Source organism: Hevea brasiliensis, chromosome 8 (genome assembly GCF_030052815.1).
Source record: "Hevea brasiliensis isolate MT/VB/25A 57/8 chromosome 8, ASM3005281v1, whole genome shotgun sequence".
NCBI lineage: Eukaryota > Viridiplantae > Streptophyta > Magnoliopsida > Malpighiales > Euphorbiaceae > Hevea > Hevea brasiliensis.
Window position 1 is genome coordinate 88,764,611 of NC_079500.1, and position 13,641 is coordinate 88,778,251.

Consider the following 13,641-nt stretch of genomic DNA (forward strand, 5'->3'; position numbering starts at 1 on the left):
TTTATGGGGTTGAGATCGTTTATTTTCCTCCCTCTCTGGCTTGCCAGTTGAGGTTGTAGATCGGATGAGTACTCATTAGCTAGCTAGCCACCTCCCTTATTGATTTCGATTAATGGGGTTGTAGATTGCTTTGTCGTGGTGTACAACACGGCATTGATCGGAAATTTTGTGTCATGGCTTAAGCTGTGTATGATTTTGGCAACACTGTGTTTATGAAATTGTTTGACTAAACTGTGTTTAATATATTATTTGACAAAATGAGTTGTTATGAGCTTTGATATTTGTGAAATGTGATTGTGAAGTATTCAAATTATGTTTCATTAATAAATGATTTATGTATCGCATTTTAAATTTTTATTGTGCACCACTGAGTATGTTTATACTCAGCGATAGTTTAATTTACTGTCGCAAATAAGAGCAAGGAGAAAGCAGCAGAGTGAGCTGCGGGATTGATAAGAACTTCTTGATCCCTTTTGTACAGGTATTGTTTTATACCCTTATGGTTATTTTGATGTAAATACTGTAATGTCATAAGTATCAATGTAAATTGAGCAGTTGTAAATAAATTGTAATAATATTATTTTGGGTTGCTTCTGTAAAATTTAATATTTGTAAATATGAATTTTCTGCTTTATGCCTTGTTAATGAAGTATTAAAAATTTTGTGATGACCAAATTTGATTAAATTGTGGAAATTGCTTTGAAGTGATTTGAATTGGGTTGATTTGAGTTTTATTGGAGATTGGGAGTTGTGGAAAACTTTTGGAAGTGCTTTTTACAGGTATCTGAAGAACTGGTTTCTCAAAATACAGAGAGAACTCTGTCAAAATTTTAATAAAATTTGCGGCAAAATTTAAATGGACAAAAATTTTTACTAGTCCTTAAGCTTTGAATAAATGGTTTTTAACTCTCACTAAAATGCTCACCACTTCCAAAATGTAAGAAAATTGTTTTAAAATCCCTTGTAGGGTACTTAATGAGTTATCGGTAGGTGAAGTTTGGTAGTTCATTAAGTATTCTACGGGATCATGTTATGCCTTACGGAGGGGTAAGGTGTGACATGTTTTGATGGTATCAGAGCATGATTTTGCAATAAATTTTGACTATGTATGTGAATATTTCTTTGATAAGTACAACTGCTGAAGTGTCTTTAATTGATACATATGACATATTTACATCATGAATGTGCACTAATGGAGGCCAACCTCCTTGTGTTTGATCTCAGGAAGTAGAAAATTGTGAAAAACGGAATGGAAGGAGGAGATCATTCCGAAGAACAATCTGTTGAGGCTGAGGTTCAAGAGGAAGCCCCAGCACTCCAGAATGTGAGTGGGTCAGCCACTCCAGCTCCTGCTCTAGCACTGCAGTTTCCTGCTCAATTTGTACAGCAGATGGCTGCCTTCTTTCAGCAAATGGCGGGTAATGTGCGACCCCAAGCTCAGATGCCAATACCTGTAGCCCAACCACAGCCCTCAGCACGGCAGTGTGAAAAATTGATGAAATTTGGGGCCACTGAGTTTAAAGGCACTGTGGATCCACTGGAGGCAGAACAGTGGTTGGAAAGAATGGAACGAGTTTTCAGGAAGCTACAGTGTATAGAGGAATTGAAGTTTGAGTATTCTGTTTCCTTGTTGCAAGGGGATGCGTTTGAATGGTGGAAGATCATCCCCCACAGCCTGGTTGAGCCACCTGTGCTGACATGGACAGACTTTTGAGGAGTTCAGCGAAATGGGTTCCCGATGCATATGTGGATATGAAGTTGCAAGAATTTTTGAGTTTGAAATAAGGGAACCGAACTGTAGCAGAATATGAGAGAGATTTCTCAAGGCTAAGCCACTATGCTGGAAGCTTAGTCTCCACCCCTAGAGACAGATGCAAGAGGTTTGAATTCGGGCTAAGGCAGAGTCTGAGGATGCAAGTTGTGGGTTTCAGACATCAGAATTTTGCTGAATTGATCTCACAAGCCTTGGAATTAGAAAGGATAGAATCCGAAGGGGCAGTGAAGAAGGGTTCACAAGAGAAAGAGGAAACGGAAAAGACTACTGAACAAGCATCTGGAAGTGGTTCTAGGAAGAGGAAACAGTTTGGGGGATCTAGCTCCCGTAGAGGCAGAGGTAGATTTTCTGGCCAAATACCACCTCGGTCTGGTCAGCCGACCCAACAAGCTTCTCGAGGATCTCTATCGGTCCAGCAGTGTGAAACTTGTGGTAGAACTCATGGTGGGGTTTGTTTCAGAGCTACTGGTGCATGTTTTAACTGTGGAGGAAGCGGACATTTCGCTAAGGATTGCACTAGTCCACGCCGGTCTGGATCTTTTGCCACATCTGAAGGATCAACCCAAGTCTCTGCACCCAGAGGGTCACAGTCAGCTGCTAGAGGTAGAGGCAGAGGTAGGGGTCCTGGTAACACCCCTGGAAGTCAGAGCACTGTTAACCAGCCAGTACCTAGTGGCGCACCAGTCAGAGTGTATACCATGCGTCAGAAGGAGGAAGCTGAAACATCAGATGTTGTAGCTGGTATTTTCTCCATCCTTGACCAAGATGTATATGTGTTATTTGATCCTGGCTCCACACATTCGTATGTTAGTGCTAGTGTGATGTGTCCTACTGCTATTCAGTGTGTACCAATGGACTATGATGTGCTAGTAACTAGTCCATTAGGCCAGGAGGTCAGGGTAAATAGGCTATATAGAGATTGTCCTTTGGTGATCCAAGGACACACTTTTCTGTCTGATTTAATTGAAATGCCCTTCAGAGATTATGACATTATCTTAGGCATGGATTGGTTAGCCAGGCATCACGCCATGATTGACTGTAGACTAAAGACAGTCACTTTTGGTCTCCCTCAGTATGGTGATGTAATAATACATGGGGAGAGGCAGTTATTGCCTTCAAACATCATTTCAGCTGCACTGGCCAGAAAAATGAGTAGAAAAGGGTGTGAGGCATACTTGGCACATGTGATAGACACCCAAGTGGGGAGTCCAACATTGGAGAACATTCCTACTGTATGTGACTTTCCGAATGTATTTCCTGAAGAATTGCCAGGATTACCTCCAGAAAGAGAAGTGCAGTTTGAAATTGATGTTATGCCTGGTGTGGACCCAATCTCCATAACACCATACAGAATGGCACCTGCAGAATTGAAAGAGTTGAAAGTGCAGTTGCAAGAACTGCTTGACAAGGGCTTTATCTGCCCTAGTGTGTCACCTTGGGGAGCGCCAGTGTTGTTTGTAAAGAAGAAAGATGGCACTCTCTGTTTGTGTATTGATTATCGGCAGTTGAATAAGGTGACAATAAAGAATAGATATCCATTGCCCCGCATTGATGACTTGTTTGATCAGTTGAGGGGTGCAGCTGTGTTCTCCAAAATTGACCTAAGATCAGGTTATTATCAGCTGAAAGTACAAGAGCAGAGTATTTCTAAAACTTCCTTCAGAACCCGCTATGGCCATTATGAGTTTTTGGTTATGCCATTCGGGTTAACTAATGCTCCAGCTGCTTTTATGGATCTGATGAACACTATCTTCAGACCATACCTCGACCAGTTTGTTGTGGTATTCATAGATGATATATTGGTCTATTCGAGGAATGCAGAAGAGCATGATAGACATCTGCGGATTGTACTGCAGACTTTGAGAGAGAAACAGCTATATGCCAAATTGTCGAAGTGTGAATTTTGGCTGAAGGAAATATCTTTCTTGGGGCATGTAGTATCAGAAGAGGGCATTAAGGTAGATCCAAGTAAGATTGAAGCTTTCCTTAATTGGAAACCACCCAGAAATGTCACAGAAATTCGCAGTTTTCTGGGTTTAGCTGGATACTACCGTAGATTTGTGAAGGGATTCTCCATGTTGGCATCTCCATTGACCAAGCTGCTTAGAAAAGATGTAAAATTCCAGTGGACGGATAAATGCCAACAGAGTTTTGATGAATTGAAAAGATGTTTGACAGAGGCTCCAGTCCTGACTTTACTCACACCGGGTAAAGAATATCTGATTCTGACAATGCTTCTCTAGCAGGTTAGGTTGTGTGTTGATGCAAGATCGAAATGTCATTGCCTATGCATCACGCCAGCTAAAACCGCATGAGAGGAATTATCCAACACATGATTTGGAGCTTGCAGCCATTGTGTTTGCTCTTAAGATCTGGAGACATTATTTATATGGGGAGAAATGTTACATCTACACAAATCATAAGAGTTTGAAGTATTTGGGCACCCAGAAAGAGTTGAATTTGAGACAGAGGAGATGGTTAGAGTTGATAAAAGACTATGATTGTCTGATAGACTATCAGCCAGGGAAAGCTAATGTTGTGGCTAACGCCCTAAGTCGCAAGACTATGGCAAGTTTACGGGTTACTCCTTTGTCTTTGGTACATGAGTTGAGGTTATTACATGCCAGTTTAGAGATTAATGATGATGGGCAGGCAGCAGTTGCATGGCATGTACAGCCAGTGTTGATTGATCAGATCAGAATGGCTGCTCAGAATGATGAAAGGTATCAGAAGCTGTTGGAAGAAGTTAGACAGGGCAAGAAACCAGAGTTCTCAATCAGAGATGATGGTTTACTGCTACACCAGGGCAGAATGTGTGTTCCTAATGATGTTGATTTGAGGCAGATCATTTTGAAGGAAGCACATAATCCTCCTTTTGCTATGCACCCTGGTGGTACAAAAATGTATAGAGGGCTAAAGGAGCATTACTGGTGGATGGGTTTAAAAAGAGATGTGGCAGAGTTTGTATCCAAATGCCTAACTTGTCAGCAAGTAAAGGCAGAGCATTAAGTGCCAACTGGGTTATTACATCCACTGTCAGTGCCAAAATGGAAATGGGAAAGAATAACAATGGATTTTGTGATGGGACTTCCGAGAACACAGAAGAGTCATGATGCAGTATGGGTCATTGTCGACAGACTAACTAAGTCTATTCATTTTCTGCCAGTTCGAATAGACTACAGTTTAGACAGATTGTCTAGGTTGTACATTGATGAGATTGTGAGACTTCATGGAGTGCCAGTATCCATTGTATCAGACAGAGATCCTAGGTTCACTTCTAGATTCTGGGGTAGTCTTCAGAGAGCCCTAGGAACTAGATTGAACTTCAGTACTGCATTCCACCCACAGACAAATGGCCAGTCTGAGAGGGTAATTCAGATCTTGGAGGACATGCTACGGGCTTGTGTGATTGAGTTTGAGGGTAGTTGGGATACACACTTGCCTTTAATTGAGTTTGCTTACAACAACAGCTACCAATCAAGCATTGGGATGCCTCCATATGAAGCTTTGTATGGCAGAAAATGTAGAACCCCGTTGTGTTGGGATGACGTGGGTGAAAGAAAAATTATTGGACCCGAAATTGTTCAACAGACTGAAGAGAAAATCAAGGTGATCAGGGGTCGACTTAAAACTGCATCAGATCGTCAAAAGTCCTACGTTGATTTGAAAAGAAGGGATATTGAGTATGCAGTGGGTGAAAAAGTTTTCCTCAAGGTTTCTCCTTAGAAGAGAATTATGAGATTCGGCAGGAAGGGGAAACTAAGTCCTCGTTTTATCGGGCTATATGAGGTATTGGAAAGAGTGGGTCCTTTGGCATATCGTTTGGCACTACCTCTAGAGTTAGAGAAGATACATAATGTCTTCCATGTGTCTATGTTGAGGAGGTATCGATCAGACCCATCTCATGTACTACCACTAGAAGAAATTGAAGTAAATCCAGACCTCACATATGAAGAAGAACCCATAAAGATTCTGGCTTATGAGGTGAAGCAGCTACGGAACAAGCAGATACCATTGGTAAAAGTGATGTGGAACCATCATTCGGGCCAGGAGGCTACTTGGGAACGAGAGGAGGACATGAGGAGACAACACCCACAGCTGTTCAGAGATTAATACCAGGTAAAATTTCGAGACGAAATTTATTTTAAGGGGGGGAGAATTGTAACACCCCTATTTGTATAGCCTGGTATATTTCACTGTTCCGGTGACCGGTGTCGGTCCGGACAATTAAGGGGATTAGAACCACACTTAAGACAACCAGAGAAACCATAAACACAAATAATTAGTAATGTCCAATTAGTTAAGTATAAATAAGAAAAACAGAACATAAGAGGTTAAACGAGCCAAGAGTCACAGCGATGAGTAACCTCCTCGGGAATGACTGCGAAGTCGTTTTAAACTCAAATTTCGAACCGTAAAAAGTGACGCTGCGGTCCTTCGGACCCTTATGAACATAGTGGAAAAGAGAAAATCACGAAAAAGAACTATTAAGTCAGTAAAATAATTAGGTCAGGGAGCCGGAAGAAATATTGAATTATTTGCAAACCGGGATGAATCGGCGAGGGGCGATTTGGTCAATTGACCCCGAGAGCTGACTCCTAACCTAACTGTCCAATAAAATCGGAGAAAAGAAAATTTCAGAATCGAGAATTAAATTAAAGAACTAATAGAAAAAAATAAATAGAAAAAAAAAAAAGAAAAAGATGGAAAAGTCAAAGTTGATGACATCATGAATGATGTCATAAACAAATTAATTAAGTGAATTATTAAATTGAAATTTTTGGTCTTCTAAAAGGGATAAAGATGAAAGAAAATAAAGAAAAAAAAAATCCTTTCATCTTCTTCTCTCTTTGCCGCCCCATTTCTCCCTCTCATCTCCATGAAAGCTTCTTCCATTTAAGCTTACTTTTAAGCTTGAATTTCTTCACCCAATCCACATAACTCCCCTAAAAACTTCATTAGACCTTGCAATCTCAACCTAGGAACAAGAAAGAAGGAGGAAAGAAAGAGAACAATTGAAGGCTTGGCATTTAAATTGAGGTTAGTATGCTAAACTCTTTATTTACCCATTCAAATGCATATGTGATGGTTGAAAGTGAGCTTAGAACTTGATTAAATGAAACAAACATGGGAGAAGGACTAAACTGAAATTTTGACCTAGTTGAAGGGAGTATGAATTGCATGAATTAAATGAGATAGAATGAGTTTAAAAGTCTTAATTAGTTGATTGATTATAGTTTAAAGTTTTGAATTTAGTTAATTGCACAATTTAAGTGAATTAAGGTTTGGAGGCTAGGGTTTATGAACCAAAATTTGGAGAAATGCATAAATGGCATGTTTGACCTATTGTGAAATGAAATAATGGTCAATTATGACCAAATAAGTTGTGTGGGAATTGTTGGAATGAAAACCAAATTCGTAGGTCCAATGGTCATGCTGCTGGCAGCATGACCAAACCCACTTTGAAGGACCAAAACTCAAATTTTACAAGTCTATTTGATATGCCACCAATTGGGAATGAAAATAGACATAAAATAGCACAATTTTCATTAAGGAACCATGGCCAAAAACTGACCAAAACTTGGTGAAACAATTGACCAAAGTGAAATGAGAGCAGGCTGCCACTGCACCAAACTGACCAAATGAACAGTAACTGTTCATTTAGTCATAATTCGAGCTAGACAGGTCAAATTGACCTGAAATTTTACCAGCAATTAGATGAGACATAGATCTAAAACTTTCATGAAGAACACCACCCCAAATTATGCCATTAACCCATTCAAATTACTGAGCAAATTTAAGCTACCAAACCTGCAACTCTGCAGAAATTTCATTGAGCAGCAATGTTTGGATGGCTATAACTCTCTCTAGGAAACTCGGATTTAGGCAATTCTTGAACCGATGGAAACCTAAGACATAGTAGAACATTTCATATGAAGAAAGTTAGACCAAATTATGAACTTAGCTTGATCAAATTACTGACCAAATTTGGATCAAAATCTGCCAGAACCCAAGATACCAGTATGAACAGTGCACATGAACAGTAAACTTATTTTGACCATAACTTGAGCTACAAAACTCCGATTGAGATGATCCAAAAATGAGAATACACTTAAGACAATAAGGAACATTTTCTATGAAGGAAGTTTTGTCAAATTCCAACAGTAGATCGACCAATGGAACAGTGCAACTTCGGAGCACCAAAACCGAAAATTGGCAATTTTGCCAAAATGACCTAAGCTTTGAGAAAATGACCAAAACCAACAAGTTTGGTGACCAAAATGTGGTATGTGGGTGAAGTTGGAGTTCCCATACCTATTAATTCTTAAAAAGTCAATAATTTGACTTGAATAGTGTAGTGAATAGTAACCCGAAATACAAAAACTTTGAAAACGTTGAATTTAATGCAATAGAGCTAGTTAAAGTGAAGTTAATTTTATTTTTGGACTTATGTTAAGTTATGGTACTGAAACACTATGAAATTGTGTGTTTCAGCTGAAAAAGACTTGGAAGCTCGGAGAGACTGAGTCAAGGCCTAGAGGCGACTCCAGTCAGGTTTGTGCACAATAAACCCTATTTAAGCATTTTATCTTTGAAAAATTCATTTAATACGTATTATGAATTTATGAACTTTTGTGCTGCCACCTTGTGATCAAATTGTAACTTTGAAAATTGATTTGATTTTTGTATGCAATATTTGAATGAAATGTTTGAAATGGATTTTTGATTCACACTTAGCATGACAGTTACTTATTATTCCTCCTCCATTTATGGGGTTGAGATCGTTTATTTTCCTCCCTCTCTGGCTTGCCAGTTGAGGTTGTAGATCGGATGAGTACTCATTAGCTAGCTAGCCACCTCCCTCATTGATTTCGATTAATGGGGTTGTAAATTGCTTTGTCGTGGTGTACAACACGGCATTGATCGGAAATTTTGTGTCATGGCTTAAGCTGTGTATGATTTTGGCAACACTGTGTTTATGAAATTGTTTGACTAAACTGTGTTTAATATATTATTTGACAAAATGAGTTGTTATGAGCTTTGATATTTGTGAAATGTGATTGTGAAGTATTCAAATTATGTTTCATCAATAAATGATTTATGTATCGCATTTTAAATTTTTATTGTGCACCACTGAGTATGTTTATACTCGTGATAGTTTAATTTCTTGTGCAGATAAGAGCAAGGAGAAAGCAGCAGAGTGAGCTGCGGGATTGACAAGAACTTCTTGATCCCTTTTGTACGGGTATTGTTTTATACCCTTATGGTTATTTTGATGTAAATACTGTAATGTTATAAGTATCAATGTAAATTGAGCAGTTGTAAATAAATTGTAATAATATTATTTTGGGTTGCTTCTGTAAAATTTAATATTTGTAAATATGAATTTTCTGCTTTATGCCTTGTTAATGAAGTATTAAAAATTTTGTGATGGCCAAATTTGATTAAATTGTGGAAATTGCTTTGAAGTGATTTGAATTGGGTTGATTTGAGTTTTATTGGAGATTGAGAGTTGTGGAAAACTTTTGGAAGTGCTTTTTACAGGTATTTGAAGAACTGGTTTCTCAAAATACAGAGGGAACTCTGTCAAAATTTTTATAAAATTTGCGGCAAAATTTAAATGGACAAAAATTTTTACTAGTCGTTAAGCTTTGAATAAATTGTTTTTAATTCTCACTGAAATGCTCACCACTTCCAAAATGTAAGAAAATTGTTTTAAAATCCCTTGTAGGGTACTTAATGAGTTATCGGTAGGTGAAGTTCGGTAGTTCATTAAGTATTCTACGGGATCATATTATGCCTTACGGAGGGGTAAGGTGTGACATCTTTTTTCTCTTGAAAATAAATAAAAAAAATTATCATTATCTTTATCTCTCTCTGCCTCACTCTCCCTCTTCGATACAACCTGTCCGTTCCTCATTCTCCCTCTCCCATACAAACTCTCTCTCCTTATCTCTATCTCTTGGTCGTCCCTCTCTGTGCCTCTCTCCCACCAATCGGCTCTCTCTCCCTCTCTCTCTCATTCCGTAGGTGGCGTCCCCCACTCTCTTTTTTTTTATTAATTTTTTTTTTTTATCTTTTGCTTTATCTTTTCCTAAACTCTATCAATAAGTCTTTCAATTGTATCACAATTCTATACCCAAACCCTATAAATACCCTACTAGGGATAAGGAAAAAATGACTCAAAGATCAGTTCCTATAGCTCTCTTTAAATTTCCCTCTTTCTTCTTTTTGTTTTCTTTTCTTTCTTTAGTTCAAGAAATATTTTTTAAGATTTAATTGAGGCGAAGGTTCTTGATACTTTTTATTCAAGATCCATACCATATATAGTTATTTCATATTTATATGCCTTAAATTAGCATTATATGTTCATAATTTGCATATATTTGTGATAAATTTGATGGTGATAACAACTCTGTAAATGTTCTTATTTTTATCGCTTCATTTTTTATTAATTTTCATGTATTTCTATTTTTATAAAAATTATATAAAAATTATATTTAAATTCTTCATAAAATTATGATAATTTTAGCTTCAAGAATCGTGAAAAAAATTATTAAATTGAATAAGTTATGATTGTCTAAATTTTAAATATAATTATCATAATTATCACTCTAAATTTTTAAATGCCCTAAATTTAAATATAATCAACAATCAACGTAAATATTTAAATTTATTTAGCTAATAAACCTTAATTTTATAAGTAAAACTCATCTAGATGCAGTTCATTTTCACTAATTTAATTATTTATCGGTCAAAAGGGGGCAATTATTAAATCACCAATTTAATGATCTTTTTCATTTTATTTTTTTTTTTTAATTTGATTATGGGTAGGACAGGACGGCTGAGTGGCACTTTGAACATTTATTGTGTCTCTTTTTTTTTAATTTTAATATTTAAAAGTGTTGCTTGTCAAAATTATTTTGTATGCATTCCATGTGTAATTTTCATAAAATAATAGTGAATTAACGTGGCCATGTCTCATTGTCGGAGAATATGCCAAACCGCCCTCTTGATTTTTATATATATGCTTTTTCTAAAGAATCTCTATGTGACGGAGACAGAAGCAAGGATGGCACATTATCGTAAATTTCACCCTGAATTTAATTCAATGGATTAAATATTTTAATTAATAAAAATAATAAAATTATTTTAATAAACTTTTCATAAATATATTTATGTAATATTAAATTATGTATTGAAAGTTAACTATAAATATTGAATAAAATTTAATTGATATATTAAATAATATTATAAAAATTAAAGTCAAAGAAAATTTGGAATTGCCACTTGTAATGATCACAAACATGTGAAAATGAAAATAAATAAAATGTTTATTTGCGTTTGTAGATTTCTTTAACAGGACTAAGACTACAAATACAATCTAGTGCTTTTACATGGTCCATCTTTTCTTTGTAATCCTGTTCAACAAGCGCTTCTTGTATTAACCTCTTCTTATGCAATTCTACGGATTGAATTTCAATGACTATCCTTGAAATCATTATATGGTTGTAATATCATAATTTGTCAACTTAAAATTATAATATAAAATCATTCTAATTTTTTATTATCGATTTTTTAATTAAATATTGATGTGAACAGTTTCAGTGTATCATTTAATTAATATTTCTTTCTCTTCTCATGTTAAGTATAAAATTATTCTCTTCGTAGAGGAGAGATTCAATAATTTACATGTAGCATAAGAGAGGGAGTAAAAATATTGATTAAGCGCTATGCTGAAACTGTCCAGGATAACATCTAATAAGAAAATCAATTATTAGAGGTTAGAAGAATTTTACTATGTAAAATTTGAAAATTAAAGAGAGCTTTATGCTAACCTTTTTCAAGTTAAGAAATTATGGTGTTATAACTATATAAATTTAGAAATAATTGTTAAAATTTATCTAAAATTTCACCTTTGGAATATATATATATATTCCACTTAGTAATACAATGATCATTAATTTTTTTTATATAATTTCAAATTATAAATATTCAAATACAATATAAAATTACAAAAATAGAGAGCATCAATCATTAATCAGTAATATTGAATTCATTCTTAAAATCGTTATGTTTTGAATTTTAATTTTAATTAAAATTAAATAAAAAAATTATAAATTATGACACTTTTAAATCTTTTTATATTGAATTTTAATAATTTATTTATTGTTTAAAAATTATAAAAATACAATTAAACATATTATTCAGAAATCATGTGGTTGCATGTAGGGTTGTGTGGTTTCGATTTTAGTTCGGTTCTTTGTCAGAAACTAGAACCAAAATCAAACTTTGGTTCTTTATTTTTTAGAATCAAATTTCGGTTCCAATTTTGATTTCGTTCTAAATGCTTTAGGTTTCGGTTTGGTTCTATTTTCGATTCCATATTTGGTTTTAATTCGATTTAGTTATAGGTTCCTATACTTAAAATTATAGTAATTATTATATTTCTTTTAAAAAAGTAAAAATAATTATATATTTCTAACATTAAAGTATTAATAAAAATAATAATAATATTAAAATAAAAATACTAATATCAAAATAAAATATCAAAAAAGCAACATAAACATAACAACTTACTTAAGAAAAATACTAAAATTAAACTTACAATTCTCACATAAAAATGCAAGATAACACCAAATATCCATAATGTTGACAGTGAGGGGAATAGCTCAGTGGACCAACATCCTACCCAAATCTCTTCAATCTATAGCGCTTAGGTTGTTACACTATAAGAGATTAAAGTTGTACCTCTAGTAAAAGTTTAAGCTTTTTGTATGGTGGTAAGCGCCTGATCCTACAATTGATATCATAGCCAAATAATGGATTTGAATCTCTGGCAGAGCTGAGGGTGTATTTTTGGCATTAAGTGGAGATAGCTCAGTGGGTTAGCTTCCTGCCCAAATCTTTTCAACCCTTGGCGCTTAGACTGCTACACTATAAGATGTTAGAGTTGTGTCTCCGCTAAAAATTTTTCCATCAAAATTATAAAATAATAGTAAATCAATATGTATAATATGAGTTAAGATTAATATAATATAAACTAAGAGCACATAACAACATAATTTTTTTACTTTAGATAAATTTTTTATTACATTTTCATTCAACTATTTAAAGTTAAAATTTTGTTGGACAATATACAACTTTTACTAATTTAAATTTTAATTCAGAATAATAAGTATTAAAAATAAATTTAATTTTAATATAGTAAAATGTTGTTTATAAAAATTTTGTAAATTATAATTAAAACCTTTTCAAATTAAAAATAAAATAACTAATATAATCTTAAATTTAGTAAATTCAATATTAACATTGACTCTCAAATATTATTTTGGCTCATACTCTCCACTATGACTACATACCTCACAAAATATTTTACTTAGATCGCACCATTGATAGTTTGAGTGGTTTATAATTCAATTTAATTAAACAACACATACATAAATTAAATAACTTCATAACATATATCTCAATAAATATATTTTACTAATTTATATATGTTTTTAAATTATATAATTTTTAATAAGAAAGTGTACTAAATGATGAAAAGGTGATTTAATAAAATAATTAATAATTATAAAGTGATTTATAAACAGTAAAATAATAAAACGCCGTCTGTGGGAATCGAACCCACGACCACATGGTTAAAAGCCATGCGCTCTACCAGCTGAGCTAAGACGGCACTTTATAGCTGATCAGATAATTATTTATAAATCTTAGTCAAATCTAAATTGAAATTCAGAGTTTACACCAAAAAATCTTATTTAAGAGGGATAGCCTGTTAATATGAGACCTTCCCTCTTGGTTGGCAAGATACGAAAGGCCAAAGGATCTATCTATAACAGAAGATAGTGGCTTCAATTTTT

At 34.6% G+C, this 13,641-nt stretch overlaps 1 non-coding gene across 1 annotated transcript; it reads right to left on the reverse strand.

The window, feature by feature from the left end:
• Positions 1-13,384: 13,384 nt before the first annotated feature.
• Positions 13,385-13,457, reverse strand: TRNAK-UUU (transfer RNA lysine (anticodon UUU)). The gene has a single exon. It is a non-coding gene; the product is annotated as a tRNA-Lys (tRNA).
• Positions 13,458-13,641: the final 184 nt, after the last annotated feature.